A 17,031-nucleotide genomic window follows, 5' to 3' on the forward strand; every position below is an offset into this window, starting at 1 on the left:
TATGTAACCCTTGTAAAAATTCCATGATAATGATTTGCCACTTGTGATGTGTTATGTCACAAGGGTATAATAGCCTCATTGAATGATTTTGTTCCACCTTTACCCTTTAATATTCCAAACATCTAGCTACAAACCACACTATATAATTCTTCACCCCTCTCAAAAAATATATATTTTTAAGGCCTACAAATAGTTTGCTTACCCTAAGATGTTTTGAATAAGAGGTATTATGAGCTTTATATAACACCAACTTCCTCAATTCACCAAATTCAGGGATTTAGATTCTTTTATTGTAGCTAAGAATTTTATTTTCAATAGGAGTATACCACTTCATCTTGGAATTAGTTGGTGATGGGGAGAGGTCCTCACAAGAGAGTTACACCTTATCAATAGGTATTTAAAGGATGTTTTAGTGGGCTTCCAACAATTTTCACTTGTCCATCTAACAATTCAAATAATCAAACTCCCTTGGAGTGCTCCCTATCAAGTTGTTTTCTAGAGTTGCTCTTGAGCATGGCTAGGATTCACTAGAGTAAATCCAACCATTAGATCAACCAACCTCCAACCTATACTTGCAGGGTTTTTAGGGGGTGTCTTATAGTTGTTTCGACTCCATTCAAGTGGTTCTTCAATTGTATTCTCACCATTTTCGCTTTGCTCCCTCTTCTTCCTATTTTCTAGGCCTAGTAGCCCTACCTTGCTGGTTTTTGGGAAATTACTCAGAAAAAATTCAAAGAACCTCCCAACACATTTGGTGATCCGAGTACCCTTTTGGAATTTTTTTTGGATCCACTAGGGTAGGTTGTCTGGTCTATCCGTACTAGTACGGATCCCAAAAATGGCATTTTTGAGGGTTTAGGAGTTAGAAGTCTTCTCCAATGGGGTTTGTTGCTCTCTCCACCCTATCACACCTTCACCTTTCCACTGATACTTTTCTACACATCACACTTCCATGTCAAAAACTTGGCACATTCACATCTACTCATCCCTGCAAGTAAAGACAAAATTGACAGTCATATTCCTAGTCGGGCTATGGTAGAGCTTGCCTAGGAAATGATTGCAAGTTGCTTCCCAACAACTTCCAGGCCATTCCAAAAAGTATATACACTATACAATGGTTCCATAAATTGAATCCAAAGTTTCATTGAGCAATCTCAAGGTATTTCAAGTTGGAACCATGATTGGGCTTCTTGAACCCTTGCTCAGACCGAGAGCAGTACAATAAGAGACAATTTGTAAACACACTTCAAATCTGCACTAAGAGAAGATACAAAAACTTCTTGAGCAACACAATATAATCCACTAAACTACCATGAAATAACAGTAACAAGATCAATCCATTTGATATGGATTGTTGCTACAAAAATAACAAAATATAAGGCAAAATCTAGAAATTATCTTCAAATTTGATTCAAACTTGCTCTTGGATTTTTCCAACCTGTGTACTATCATTCAAAGAGAATTTTATATGCCATTTTTGTCATAACCAACTCTCCATCAGTTTTCTAACCATTGATTTGCTCAAAAATGCAAAGTTGCTCAAAAAGTTGCAAAAAGTTGTCAAGCAACAATGACAACTTTTGCTCAAATTTGCATTTTTGTCTTTTCTGCATTTCTACTCATACTAAACCTCCTAGTATGATTCCCTAACATCAAAATGACATTATAAAATGCCTAATGAGGCTTTACAAGACATTTTACATCATAATGCAAAATAATGCCATTTTAGGCTTACAATGGCTCATTGGCCAAATCTGAGAAAACCAACAAACCTTGGTGCCAATCACCCTTGAAATGACTACCAAACACACATGTGAACATCTAAACATTCCATTATTCAAACATTGATCCAAAATAAGTACAATCACTCCAAAATTTGAAAATGCATCAACAAACTAGTTAAAAGTTAGGTGCTCTTGCACCATACTCCCCCAATGAGAAAGAATTCAAGTGACTCCTTTAGGAAACAAAGAAATGGGAATTCCAAGCTTAGATAAGTCTTCTTCAAGTACCCAAGTAGCCTTAGATGCTAGAAGTTTCTGCCATTTGACCAAATATTCCATATAGGTGGTGTGCCTTGTCTACTTGAGGATTCTTGAATCGAAGACCTTCTTGGCTTGTGGAATGTTTGCAGGTGGTAAGGGAAAGTCTGAAAGTGTTTGAGAGACCTCTAACACTCGGCTACATTCCTCTAGAAGTGTTCCCTTATACTGCACCAAGTCTGCAATATTAAATATAGGAGATAAAGCCATGTCTCCGGGTAGGTCAAGTTTGTAGGCATTATTTTCATACTTAGCCAAGCCCTTACAAGGTCCAATCCTCCTCATCTGAAGTTTACTAGGGACACCTTTCTGAAGCCTTGCTTTGTTCAAATGAACCATGACCAAGTCTCCAACAACAAATTGTATATCCTTTCTCTTTTTATCTACTTTATCTTTGATCCTTTGAGAGGTGTCTAGTAAGGGTTTCCTAACCTGCTCATGAATCTCTTGCATGGATTGAGCCATGTCCATAGCATGTCCACTTTGTTGTCCCATCTTCCCAATATCTCTGAACTCCAACACACCTCTGGGATGAAGGCCATAAACTACCTCAAAAGGGCTCTTACCGGTTGATCTATTCACATTGTCATTGTAAGCAAACTCAGTTTGATGGATGATCTAATCCCAAGCTTGTCCATACTCCTTTGTCGAACACCTAAGAAGGTTTCCAAGTGTTTTATTAACCACCTCTATTTGGCCATCCATTTGGGGATGGTAGGCTGAATTGAAAGACAAGTTAGTACCCAATCTTTGCCATAAAGTCTTCCAAAAATGACCAATAAATTTTGCATCTCTATCTGATACTATACTGATAGGTAAGCCATGAATCCTAATGACTTCTTTGAAAAACAAGTGAGCAATATGACTAGCATCATGAGTCACCTTACATGGAATAAAATGGACTATTTTGCTAAATATATCTACCACAACATAGATGCTATCAAATCCTAATTTGGTCTTGGGCAAACCAACAACAAAATCCATACTTACACACTCCCATGACTAGTTAGGGATAGGTAAAGGCTGATAAAGACCAACATTAGAAGAAGTACCCTTGGATCTTTTACAAACCACACATTGCTCCACATATTTTTTGATATCCCTTTGCATCTTTGGCCAATAGTAGAATCTATGGACAAGTTCCAAAGTCTTATTAAATCCAAAATATCCACTTAAGCAACCATTGTGCTTCTCTTGCATCAAATTTTCTCTCATGGACCCTCTAGGTACACAAAGTTGTCCTCCTTTGAACAAAAGACCATCTTGTAAGGTAAAATCTACATATTCACCATGAAAATGATTTCTAAACTCTTGACAAACCTTGTAGATGGCAGCAAAGTCTTCATCATCTTGGTATAGCCCCTTGAAACTATCCACTCCAATGTTCTTAAGCTGTACTTCTTGAACTGTTAGCAACCTTCTACTTAATGCATCAACAACTCTATTACATTGACCTTTCTTATGTTTAATGGTAAAAGTATATGACTGCAAATACTCTACCCATTTGATATGCCTATGATTCAACTTTTCTTGTGAATTGAGAAAACTAAGAGCTTGGTTATCAGTATAAATCACAAATTCTTTAGGTAGCAAATAATGCCTTCATTTCCTAAGTGATTGAACAAGTGCATATAACTCCAAATCATAAGAATAATACCTTTTATTGGCATCATTGAGCTTCTCACTGAAAAATGCAGTTGGTCTATTGTCTTGACTTAAGACCGCTCCAATTGTTATGTTGCTTGCATCACATTCAATGGTGAAAAGCTTGTCAAAGCTTGGAATAACTAGTACCGATTGAGTAGCCACCTTTGTCTTTAGGAGATCAAATCCTCTTTGTGCTTCTTTTGTCCATTGAAACTTAGTCTTCACACCTCCTTTGTGAAGAGTACTCAAATATACTGAGAGGGGGGGTCAGTATATTATAACTTAATAATTTATTTTTACAAAATGTTTAGAGGTACACCTCTTTTTGTGTGCAAACTCCCACAAAGAGCTCCAACTCCTCTCACTGTTTTTTGTAGGCTTCAACCTACAAGAGGCTCCAACCCCTTCACTAATTTAGTGAGCTACCACTCACAAGGATAAAGCTCACCCTTTACCCTATTCACTCACCAAAATAAACTGATTAAATCTTAATCATAATTTCCTCAACAAACTGCAATATATAAGTTACGTAAACTTTTCCTTTCACAAAGACTCTTCTTACACATTCAAAAATTCTCAATAGTAGTTTTTCACAAATGAGACACTCAGTCTACTATTTTATTCTTAACAAACATATTCTCTGTATTTCTTTTGCTTCCAAAATTACATAGAATCTATCTAAAGATCACTCTAATATTCTTCTCAACATAAATATGCTTTCTGTATATTTAGTTCCAGTCGTATTTCTTCTTATGATCTTCAATCAGAGTTATACACACTAGATTCTTCTGATCGTATTCTTTTAATGTCTATGTATCAACATCTACTAATAATTTCCTCTGGATAGTTGTCGAAACTGCATTCATTCCTCTCTATGACTGGCCAAGGAATTCTCACAAACTTTAAATCTGCATAATCTGCTGAAACTCCTCTATTCAAATCTTTTCAATATTTACACCCAACACTATACACTCTCATTTACACATAATTCTAATTTCTGATTTCTACTTATATATCTTTCCAAGAGATGTTTCAAGGATTTGTATCCTTTTTAATATTAAATTACATCTTAATATTAATTTCCATTAGCCGCATCCTTTCATAATGCTTCCTAATCAGAGCTTTGTTTTAATCGGACTTCTTGACTAATTCTTTTCTTACACACCACTTTTGTTTTGATTATTTCGCTGCCTTTTGTCACTAAATAAGACAAAGAACTTTACCTTTTTTAAATAAGACAAAATAATTTTGTCATTTAGTGAGACAATTTATTCTCTTAAATAAATCGGACCATTTTGGAATTATTAAGGAGATCGCACCTTTTTCTTATCAAAGGATTCATTACTAGTATGTTTTGTTTATGAAATAAAACTTATAACTAGAAAGACTTAGTAATATGATATCATATAATACGTAATCTTTTGAGAACATGGGCAGGCTAACTACTCCATCAAGCACAATCTGCCTTCAACAGTGAAATATGTAACAACAGAATGAATACAATCTCTAGATTAATACGATACATGACCATTTTGTACACAATCTCCAGTCAGAAGTTTTGTTGATTTTATATTAGCATTAGGCATCATCACTCTTGGTTTGTACAATCTATATTCTGGGCTGTGATCTATATATCCTGTTTTATGAATTAATTCTGCACCAGCATAATATACTCTCTGTGTATCTGTGTACATGTATGCACCTGTATGATGTAGATGAATTTTAGATAGTCATCTATATGTTGTATGTGTATTTACTTTAGTAATATATCTATATGTCATAGTTATATATCTATATGTTGTTGTATATAAACATATATGTATTCTATAGCCATCTTTTGCTATAGTCATGTCTTGTTGTGTATGCACAATATTATATATCAATTTGTTGCTTAGTGGTTCATTGTCATTGTATTATATAAACAGATCGTTGCATTGATCACTGTATACCCTCATCTTGTATATGGAGTTCACCTTCAATATTGATCATTAATCTAATCATGGAGATGCCTTCAATTATGATCATTAATGGTTTCATGTAGATGTCTTCTTCATCTAAATCATAGCTATCCAATCCATATAAATCACAGCTATCCAATCCATATAAATTACATCTATCCAATTCCTTATTCATCACCTTTGACAAGACTAATTGTCTTCTTACATCTTTGACATCAAAGACATCTAATTCTTTTGACATCAATGACAACATTTCCATCACTTTGATTGTGTCAAGCATAGGTGCACATATCTCACTGAACCCTCTGATGAACTTCCTATAAAATTGTGCCAATCCATGAAAACTCCTCACTTCACTTGTTGTCTTAGGTGTAGGCCAACTGATTATGGCTTCCACCTTAGAGGTATCCATCTTCAAATCACCACTTGATATTACAAACCCAAGATATATTAACTCATGTTTCATGAACTCGCATTTCTCCAAATTGACAGTTAGTTGCTCATCACATAATTTCTTCAATACAATCTCTATATGCTTAAGATGTTCATCTGTAAACTTTCTAAAAATCAAGATCTCATCTAAATAAACAACAACAAATTTACCAATATAATCCTTGAGTACTTCATTCATGAGTCTCATGAATGTGCTAGGGGCATTTGTGAGTCCAAATGGCATAACAAGCCATTCATAAAGTCCTTTTGTGGTCTTGAATGTTGTCTTCCATTCATCTCCCTCATTGATTCTAATTTGGTAATAGCCACTCTTGAGGTCTATCTTGGTGAAGTATTATGCACCTCCTAAACAATCCATCAAATCTTCAATTCTTGGAATGGGAAACCTATACCTGATTATAATCTGGTTGATGGCTCTAGAATCAGTGCAAAGTCTCCAAGTACCTCCCTTCTTTGGGGCCAAAACGGTGGGAACTGCACATGGGTTGTTGCTCTTCCTTATCAAACCATTATCCTAGAGTTCTTGTATTTGTTTAGCTACCTCTTTATTATGCTCCGATGTCATTTTATAAGCCGCCTTATTAGGCAATGAGGCTTCAGGTATGAAGTCAATTTGGTGACTTATGGAACATTGAGGAGGAAAGGTTGTAGGTGCTCCATCACTGATAATCTCCTTAAACTAATTTAGAATCCATTGCACTTCATTAGGAATGCATACTTTCTTATCCATGCTTTCTTCTTTTGGTTTTACTACAAGTGCAAACCCCACTCCTTCTCCTTCCTTGAGAGTGTTAAAGAACTCCTTCTCACCAACTAACAACACATTGGAACCTTTTGATCTACCCTCTTCTTGGTCTCCTATAGGTGATCCCATCTTTTTGAAAAGTATAGGCATTCGTTTCCCCATGGTGTATTACTTTTCTGTCAAATTGACAAGGCCTACCTAGGAGTAGGTGGCAAGCATCCATTGGTAAGATGTCACACAAGATTTTGTCCTTGTAGCCTCCTATAGTGAACTCCACCCAAGTTTGTTCATTCACTAGAACATGTTGTCCCTTGTTGATCCAAGTAAGCCTATAAGGATCACTATGTGGGATTCTTTATAGTTTGAGCTTACTTACTACTTCTTCTGACACTATGTTATCTATGGAACTTGAATCCACCACCACTCTACACACTTTACCCATAATTTTGTACTTTATCCTAAACAAGGATCTTCTTTTGTTGGGTTCCTCCTCAACCAGTTCTTTGATCAAGACTCTTCTCATCTTGAGATTCTCTCCAACCTTAGAATCTAAACTCACTTTTGATGCCTTCACATTTTCTGCATCTTCTTGAATATAACTTAATCTCCTCTCACCTCCTTGGGATGAAGAATACTTCTTAGGACATCTATAGGCTAGGTGTCCAAGTTGATGGCAATTGTAGCACTTCATTGTGGCGAAATGTGACCCTCTTCCTAATCCACTAGACCTCCCTCTACCAGAGTTGTTAGATCCCCTTCCTCTATAACTGCTCTTGCTATTGGAATCCCCACTCTTCTCTACCAACTTGGATTCCCCTTGGGATCTTTGGTCTACACTTCTTCCACCATAGCTACCTCTATGACCTCTGCCATCTCTTCCCCTACCTCTACCTCTATTATTTTGCTCTTGTTTCTTTTTACTCTTCTCTTCCACCTTGAGTGCCAATTAATAGCACTCATGAATAGTACCAGGACACAACAAACTCAACTCTTCTTGTATATTCCATCTCAATACATTCAAGCACCTGGCTACCTTGATGCTTTCATCTTCCACCACCTTAGATCTCAGACACAACTTCTAAAATTCCTCAGTGTAGCTGCTCACATCTAGTTCTCTTTGTCTTAAGTTTTGTCTCCTCTTGTGTATTTGAATTTCATAGTCTTCAGGGATATATGCTTCTTTCACCTTGGCTAGCATTCCTTTCCAAGTGGCAATTGGTTTCTTACCCTCCTTTTGTCTCTCCTCTTGGATGAACTTCCACCAAGCTCCTCTCAATCTAGATTTGGCCACCTTCACCTTTTGTGCTTCACTAATCCCATCACATTCAAAGTGATTCTCCAATCCTTCAATCCATTCCATGACCACTTTTGGTTCCATTTTTCCACAAAAAAGTGGCACTCCTTCTAGGGACTTCCCTCCTAAGGCTTTGATGGCTCTAAGGAAAGGTTCTTCAGGTATTATAAGATTTGGCTCAGGTGTGCCATCCTCTTCTACTACTTCTTTACCCTTCCCTTTATTGATTTTGATTGTTACCTCCTTAGTCTTTCTTCAACTACGTCTAGTTTGCTCTCCAACTGTTGTAGTCTTACCCTAAGGAGTCTATTCTCTTCCTCTTGATCTTCTACCTTCTTGGCTAACTCTGCATTGGTCACCATCCTAAGGCTATTTTCTTCTACTGACTCAGTCTCTGACATGAACTGGCTTCTTCCCAAATCTTAGTTTGCTCTGAAACCACTTTGATGGGGAGAGGTCCTCATAAGAGAGTTACACCTTATCAATAGGTATGTAAAGGTTGTTTTAGTGGGCTTCCAACACTTTTCACTTGTCCATATAACAAGTCAAACAATCAAACTCTCTTGGAGTGCTCCCTATCAAGTTATTTTCTATAGTTGCTCTTAAGCATGGCTAAGATTCACTAGAGTAAATCCAACCATTAGATCAACCAACCTCCAACCTATACTTGCAGGGATTTTAGGGGGTGTCTTATAGGTGTTTTAAATCCATTCAAGTGGTTCTTCAATTGGATTCTCAACATTTTCTCATCGCTCCCTCTTCTTCCTATTTTCTAGGCCTAGTATCCCTAGAGCCTCAATTAGCCCTACCTTGCTTGTTTTTGGGCAATTACTCAGAAAACATTCAAAGAACCTCCCAACACCTTTGGTGATCCGAGTACCCTTTTGGACAAAATTTTGGATCCACTAGGGTAGGTTGTCTGGTCTATCCGTATTGGTATGGATCCCAAAAATGACACTTTTGAGGGTTTAGGAGTTAGCAGTCTTCTCCAATGGGGTTTTTTTCTCTCTCCACCCTATCACACCTCCACCCTTCTACTAAGACTCTACTATGAATCACACTTCCATTCCAAACACTTGGCACATTCACATCTACTCATCCCTGCAAGTAAAGACAAAATTGACAGTCATATTCCTAGTAGGGCTATGGTAGAGCTCACCTAGGAAATGATTGCACGTTGCTTCCCAACAACTTCCAGGACATTACAAAAAGTATATACACTATACAAGGGTTCCATAACTTGAATCCCAAGGGTCATTGAGAAAACTCAAAGGATTTCAAGTTGGACCCATGACTGGGCCTCTTGAACCCTTGTTCAGACCAAGAGCAGTACAATAAGAGACAATTTGTAAACACACTTCAAATCTGCACTAAGAGAAGATACATATACTTCCTAAGAAACACAATATCATCCACTAAACTACCATGAAATAACAGTAACAAGATCAACCCATTTGATACAGACTGTTGCTACAAAAATAACAAAATATAATAAGGCAAAATCTGGAAATTATCTTCAAATTTGATTCAAACTTGCTCTTGGATTTTTCCAACCCATGTACAATCATTCAAAGAGAATTTTATATACCATTTTGGTCATAACCAACTCTCCATTGATTTCCTAACCACCGATTTTGCTAAAAAATGCAAAATTGCTCAAAAAGTTGCAAAAAGTTGTCAAGCAACAATGACAACTTTTGCTCAAATTTGCATTTTTGTCTTTTATGATTTATACTAATACTAAATCTCCTAGGATGATTACCTAGCATCAAAATGACATGATAAAATGCCTAATGAGGCTTTACAAGACATTTAACATCATAATGCAAAATAATGCCATTTTAGGCTTACAAGAGCTCATTGCCAAATCTGAGAAAACCAACAAACCTTGGTGCCAATCACCCTTGAAATGACTACCAAACACACGTGTGGACCTCTAAACAGTCCATTATTCAAACATTGATCCAAAATAAGGACAATCACTACAAAATTTGAAAATGCATCAATAAACTAGTTAAAAGCTAGATGCTCCTACACCAGTTGGATCTTCTAATATTGTGGTGACTTGTATGCACCATGGATTGTTTTTTTTTTTTCCTAGCACTTTTTATTTCAAGGTAGTTTTTAAGTTGTTATGGCCAAGATGTGTCTTATTTTTCTTAAGGCATCTATCACCCTATTTTACCTTCCCTTGATATATTCCATTTTAAAATCATACCTGCATATGAATTCCAACAATATCTTTTGTCTAGCATTCAACTGAGGTCGAGTAAAGATATATTTAAACCCTTGGTGGTCTGTCTTTAATTCAAATAGCTTCCTTGATAAGAAGTGGCTCCACTTTTGTAGGACATGAATAATGGCCACTAGCTTCAAATCACGGGGATGCATAATTCAATTTGTAAGTATTTAAATTTATGGATTCATAAGCTACCACACCTTCATTTTGAACTACACCCCTCATATTTCATCAATAGAAGCATTTTTTATAACTACAAACTTTCGATTAGGATCAATAACCCTTAGGATGAGTTTTGTAGTCAACTTTTCTTTTAAAATTAAAAACTCCTTTTAACATTGATTAATCCACAAGAATATATTTACCTTCCTTTGTAAGGAGTTAATAGGATAAGCAAATTTGAAAACCCCCCTACAAATCTCCTAGAGTACCCTACTAGCCCCATAAAGCTTCTTAATTCTTATTTTTTTTAGGAATCGGTCATTCTAATATTGCCTAAGATAATCAATTTTCTTCTCAAAGAAGACACATTTTGATAGTATTCCTATATAATTTATGTTCCCTCAACCTTTGCAGCACTAGTTGAAGATGTTTCAAATATTTCTCTTCATCTAAAAATATTAAGACAAAATTGTCCAAGTAATCTTGAAACACACTATTCATGAGATTTATAAAGGTAGTAGGACTATTATTCAAACCAAAGGATACCATTGTACATTCATAGTGCCCATACCTTGTTCTAAAAGCTATTTTTGGAATATCTTCTTCTTTTATTCTAAGTTGATGGTATCCCAATTGAAGGTCTATTTTGGGAAACATTGTTGTTTCCTTCATTTTATCATTTATATATATATTTGATATGTGGCAAGGGGTACTATTTATTGTAAGCTTATTCAACATTATATAGTCAATGCACAATCTTAGTGTTAGGCTTTCAAGCAGATCCGAAGCAAATATGAACTAACAATTATATGCATATTTAAATACAAAAGATAAAGAAATAAAACAGGACACAGAGAACACAGATATTTAACGTGGTTCACCCAGAAAGGGTTACGTCCACCATACACAGCCGTCCAATCTTTCTTATTATCCAGCAAAAAAAGTACATCAACCTTACAATGCCTTAAGCATCCCAACCGCTTATAACATGCATTTTTAGGGCAACAAACAAAGTCGGTTTTCATCAACAAAAAAAATGGCAAAATTTTTTTTTCTCGGGGGCTGCCGCCCTCGAACCCTCGCTTTCTCGGGGGCTGCCGCCCTCGAACCCCTGCCCGGGGCCCGGCCCGGCCCCAGACCCCAGCGAGGATACGTGTTGAGTGTACAGTACTTTGCTGATCAGTCGCCACATTTCAACACTTAGTGTCCCATTCTTTAAAAAAAACAAAAATTGGTACCTCCCAAGGGGATACATTTGGTCATATTAATCCTTTAATTAGAACTTCTAACTATTTCTTTAGTTCTAACAATTTAGTTTTATTCACTTAATAAGATTTCCTTGACATGGGTCAACTCCAAGCTCTATATTAATAGAAAAAACAAATTTCCTTTTATGAGGTAACCCTAGTAGTTCTTCAGGAAACACTGTATCCTTATAATCTTCAATGAAGGGGAATTTTTGAAAGTAGGAGTATTTTAATCTTCTTTCTCATTTAATGTCATCGTATATATTTGGTCCCCTCTTCTCCTTTCTTTTTGTAATTGCATAGTTAATACTTGGTTTCCACATTTATGTATTTAAGGTTCCCTTGGAGTTTTACTCTTCTTTTATCATTCGAACATACTACTAAAATGTTTTAGTAATCTCCATTTTCTTAATGGTATTCTATCCAAATCATCACAATGATCACATCATATGACCCTAGAGGTGCCACATAAAGGTCTACCCTTGTTTCAAATTCACAAAATTATATTATTGCATTTGGCAGGCACTTCGTCACTCTATCCCCATTTGTACCAACCATGATGATTTAATATTATTAACCTTTAAGGACATTTTTCTTACCAATTTTAATGAAATGAATCATTATGATGATCCTATTTCAATTAAAATTGAAACTGATTGATCAAAAAGTGTACGTGTAGCTTCTATGGGCACATTCTAGAATCTAGCTTCTCAATTCCTTATTCTTGCACATGTATCCTTTGTGGAGGTTCCCTTTGAGGTTTATTTTCCCTATTTTGTCTTGCATCCTTAGGCATTTCCTAGTAAAGCATGACTCTCCCACGCAAAAAGCAACCACCTGTTGGTTCTCATTGCACCTAATTTCTAGGGTAGTAATTCCATACTTTGTGGGACCTTAGTGGGTTCATTGGTATATTGAAAACTTTTAGATTATTGTCATTGAAGTTTCCCCTATTATCATTTCCACTATTATTTTAATTTTTATTGGGTGGTGGCCTATTATCTAAAAAATTATTCCTTCGATTCTCATTGAATATGGGGTTCCTTCTAAATTTTGGCTTTCTTTTAAATGACCAAGTTTTGTTGTTGCTAAAGTTTTGCATGTGCTAAGGCTTGCAACTTCCTTTCTTATTTCTATTAATTTTCTAGTATCTCATATATAATTTCCAGCCCATACATGTCCATCTTTGATCCTACATTGGTATTTAACTAGAAAATAATTTTTTTGGTCTAACTCTTCTCATCCCTTTTACGTCGATACAATTTTAGTAACTTAGCAAACCTATACTAATATTGTTGTACAATCATAGATCCTTGTTAAAATTTTTGAAACAAACATTTTTCATCTAAAAACAATTGAGGGAGCCACCTTTTTCAAATCTCGACTGACAAATTATGCCCATGTTAGGTTCTCCTTGGTTTACCAACACTATTCCTTGGTGTTGATCTACCAACTTGCCGCTTCTCCAATAAGTTGATAGGATATCCAAATAATTTAGTTGATTCAATATAGTTCCTAACTCAAAATAATTTTCTATTTTATGTAACCAACTTTTTCCCCCTTCCCTATCCATTTCCATCGAATTTCAAATATGTGATCCTCTTTAGGTCCTAAGACAATTCCAAGAGTGATTATTCTTTCCTAGGAGTCACGATATGCATCACATTTACTTATGGGACATCTTTTATATGAACATCCTTTAATTCCATCTCCACCATATTCTCAATGTTATCACCCCTTTCCCTAAGGTTGACATCAATTGTTATAAGGAATTAATCTTAATAACTCTATTATTGCTTCAATCCCTACATTGACTCCCTTGTGAGCTTGTCATTCATTAAAATTATCTTCCCTTTGCTCTCTAGGGACAATAGCATATTTTTCCCTTTTTTTTTCCATTTAATATCCTTGAAATTCATAATTTCTCATTTCGTGTTAGTAAAGTTTTATCCCAAGAAAAATTTAATTAAATATTTTACAATAGTTTAAATTTTGTGTAAGTTGTAGTAGGCTCAAGGCCAAATTTATAAACCTTGCTATGATACCACATGTAATAACCATTACAATCTACCCCACAATATTGCCATTTTTTTGTTACTATTATCGTAACATAATTAATTTTTAATTTTTTATACAAGTAGGTACTTCTATCCATATGGATATACATCTTTCCAGTTGGTACATGCATCCAACCATATAGGCTAGGTATCTATTCGTATGGGATAAGGGTTCATCTATCCATGTGAAATAGACATCTACCCAAATTGGGTAGGCATCTATCCATAAAGGATAAAAAATTTCTTTGGCAAGAGATATAGACTCATTCAGACCATCTATAAACTAAGTCACTCTTTATACCAACATTCTAGGAGATTGCTATATAATTCTTCCTAGAAGAATGTGATGGGTGCAATAGATTGGAAAACTTTAAGTTTTTCTCTTGACACCATGAGAAAATATGTAGACTTTGATTCTATGATTGAATAAGGTTCCTTCTCCATTAATCAATAATGATATCTATTTTGATTTGAAGTTAGACAATGAGCACATCTCAGGATTCGAGAAGAGATAGAGGCAGCTTGGGCATGAAGAATTGATTGTTGTACTTAGAGTGGTGTCATGTCAATGTGATGGTTTGTTCCTAAGATTGACTTGGAACCCTAGAATCAAGACAATCTATGAAGACTATAGTAAAATTTCTCTTATAGTGTTAAATCTCGAGGCCTTCAGAAGGCAGCCTTCTAAGAAGTTTGTGAAGCATTGGAATGTTCTTCATCCTGACAGATTTTAAGAGATTAATTTTACTCCACAAGATTATGTTTTGAATATATGGTGTTACAAACCTTGGGACTCAAGAGTTTACATGGTGGACATAATAAATGAATTTCTTCATAGAATAATGGAGTTTGATGAGTTCATGGGCATCTGCATGAAGCAAGGAATTTGTATTGGAGTGCTCTATAAACTTAATTGGGATCTATGAATCATCATAATGATCTAATAATGCTTGTGGGCAAGCATTTTTCAGGGAGGGGAGACTATGATGTCCCCATCCTATACATGAAACCAATCTAGCATCAAATACACGTGTTGTCCAATTTGCATTATAAAGGATGTAAAGATGAAAAGCTAAAGCAATAATCCTATCGAGGAAAATCATCTTATTTATAATACTTCACGATTTTCCATCTGATATCTTCATAAGGCATCAATTGAAGGATAGACAAAAAAGAAAAATCTATTTGATATCGAGATTGTTTACCCTTGTTGATAGTGTAGGGAAGTTAAGTAGCAGAACAACTTCCTACACTAACCTTGAGAGAATGGTAATGCAAAAACTTTTACAGATCGTCACAACAGTTACAAAAAACAAAAATAGATATAATAACATTCAAACCATAACACAATTATTTACGTGGAGAAAACCCTTTCGGGAGAAAAACCCCACACTCCAAAAGGCGCCCAATATATTATTTCGCAATCAAAACAAATTACAATATACTTGCAGAGAAATCTCTTCATAGGAGTACCACTAATCAGAGATTCAGAGGTATCTCAATAGCTATAAGACTCTTACACACAACCTCTATCTCATGCACCTCATATATAGGAGATACAATACAAGAAACTGTCAAACGGTATTACAAAACCATGGGCTAAAACCACCCAATAAGGTGTACCCGACCTTATCTCCCTTCTATATTCCCTATGACGTGTCCCTCCCTTTTTGCAGCTCATTTATGTATCTGATGTATTTTATATTTCCTATTTCAAGAGTATAACCTTCCGGAGGCCATAACTTGAGAATCGTGTGTCCGATTGACGAGTCGTTTGAAGCGTCAAAAAGCTAGCGAAGTGCTCTATTTCTTTGTAAACTGCTACGTAGTTTATGTCCACTTTTAGGGCATTTTAGGGCCTCTAAATTCCTCAAAATCAAATTTAAACCTTTCATTGGACCCCTCCAAAACATAAAATTTGATATCTTCAAAACTAGCTGTGATCTTGCGACGTAACTTTACCAGAATGCTTATCTAGCCAACCAGAAGCTTTGGGGAGAATTTCGCACCATTTCATGCCCAAATGTAAACTTACTATAAATAGTAACCTTATGTAAATGCAAGGTTGAGACACCATTTTCCCAAGAAATCTCACACTTGTCGAACACCTTGCAAGAGAAAAGGGAGTATCAACATAATAAATCAATTTCTAGGGGCCACGAGGCCCATAGACTTCGAACACCATCTGAACTTCTTTGTGCTCACACCTTAGTTAAAGAATCTACAACATTCATCAAAGTTTCTACCTTAACCAGCTTCACCGTGCCATCTTTGACCATATCTTTGAAAAAATGATATTGAACATCAATGTGCTTGGTCCGAGCATGAAATGTCGAGTTCTTAGCTAGGCAGATTGCACTCTAATTGTCACAATAAACTGTCACGACTCCTTTTTTTATTTGAATGTCTAAACACAGTCTCCTAAGCCAAATGACCTCTTTACAAGAATGAGTAGCTACCATATACTCTGCTTCAATAGTGGACAAAGCAACCATAGCCTGTTGCTTACTCATCCAACTAATTGAACCACCAAATAAAGTAAACACATAAGCACTAGTGGATCTTCTTCTATCAATATCACTCGCCCAGTCTGAATCCACATAACAATAAATATAAAGGGAAATCATGTCTCCAATTGAATTACCATGATAACAGAAAGAATACTTTGAGGTACCCTTCAAATATCTGAAGACTCTTTTGACTGCATCCCAATCAACTGTACCAGGATTAGACATATATCTGGACAAAACTCCCACTGCTTGGGCAATGTATGGTCTAGTACAAACCATAGCATACATCAAACTTCCAACTGCACTTTGGTAAGGAACTCTTCTCATGTCTTCCATCTCCGATGGGGATGTAGGACAATCTGCAATAGATAATTCCGTTCCAACTATAAAAGGAACACACAATGGTCTACAGTCCTGCATGTTGAACCTATGTAACACCGAATTCACATACTTACTTTGGCCTAGCCATAGCTTTCTGTTCACTCTATCTCTTCTAATTTCCATCCCAAGAATGTGTTTCACTGTACCAAGATATTTCATTTCAAATTTAGCAGCTAGCCGAGACTTTAGTTCTGAAATCACACCTTTCCCTTTACCAATGAATAACTCTAAAGTGAAAAAATGAACCCTAGTGATTCCCCACCTAGGAGAGAGAAAGGAAATCACTAGGATGATTT

The sequence above is a fragment of the Cryptomeria japonica genome, chromosome 3 (assembly GCF_030272615.1).
Source record: "Cryptomeria japonica chromosome 3, Sugi_1.0, whole genome shotgun sequence".
In the NCBI taxonomy this organism is placed as follows: Eukaryota; Viridiplantae; Streptophyta; class Pinopsida; order Cupressales; family Cupressaceae; genus Cryptomeria; species Cryptomeria japonica.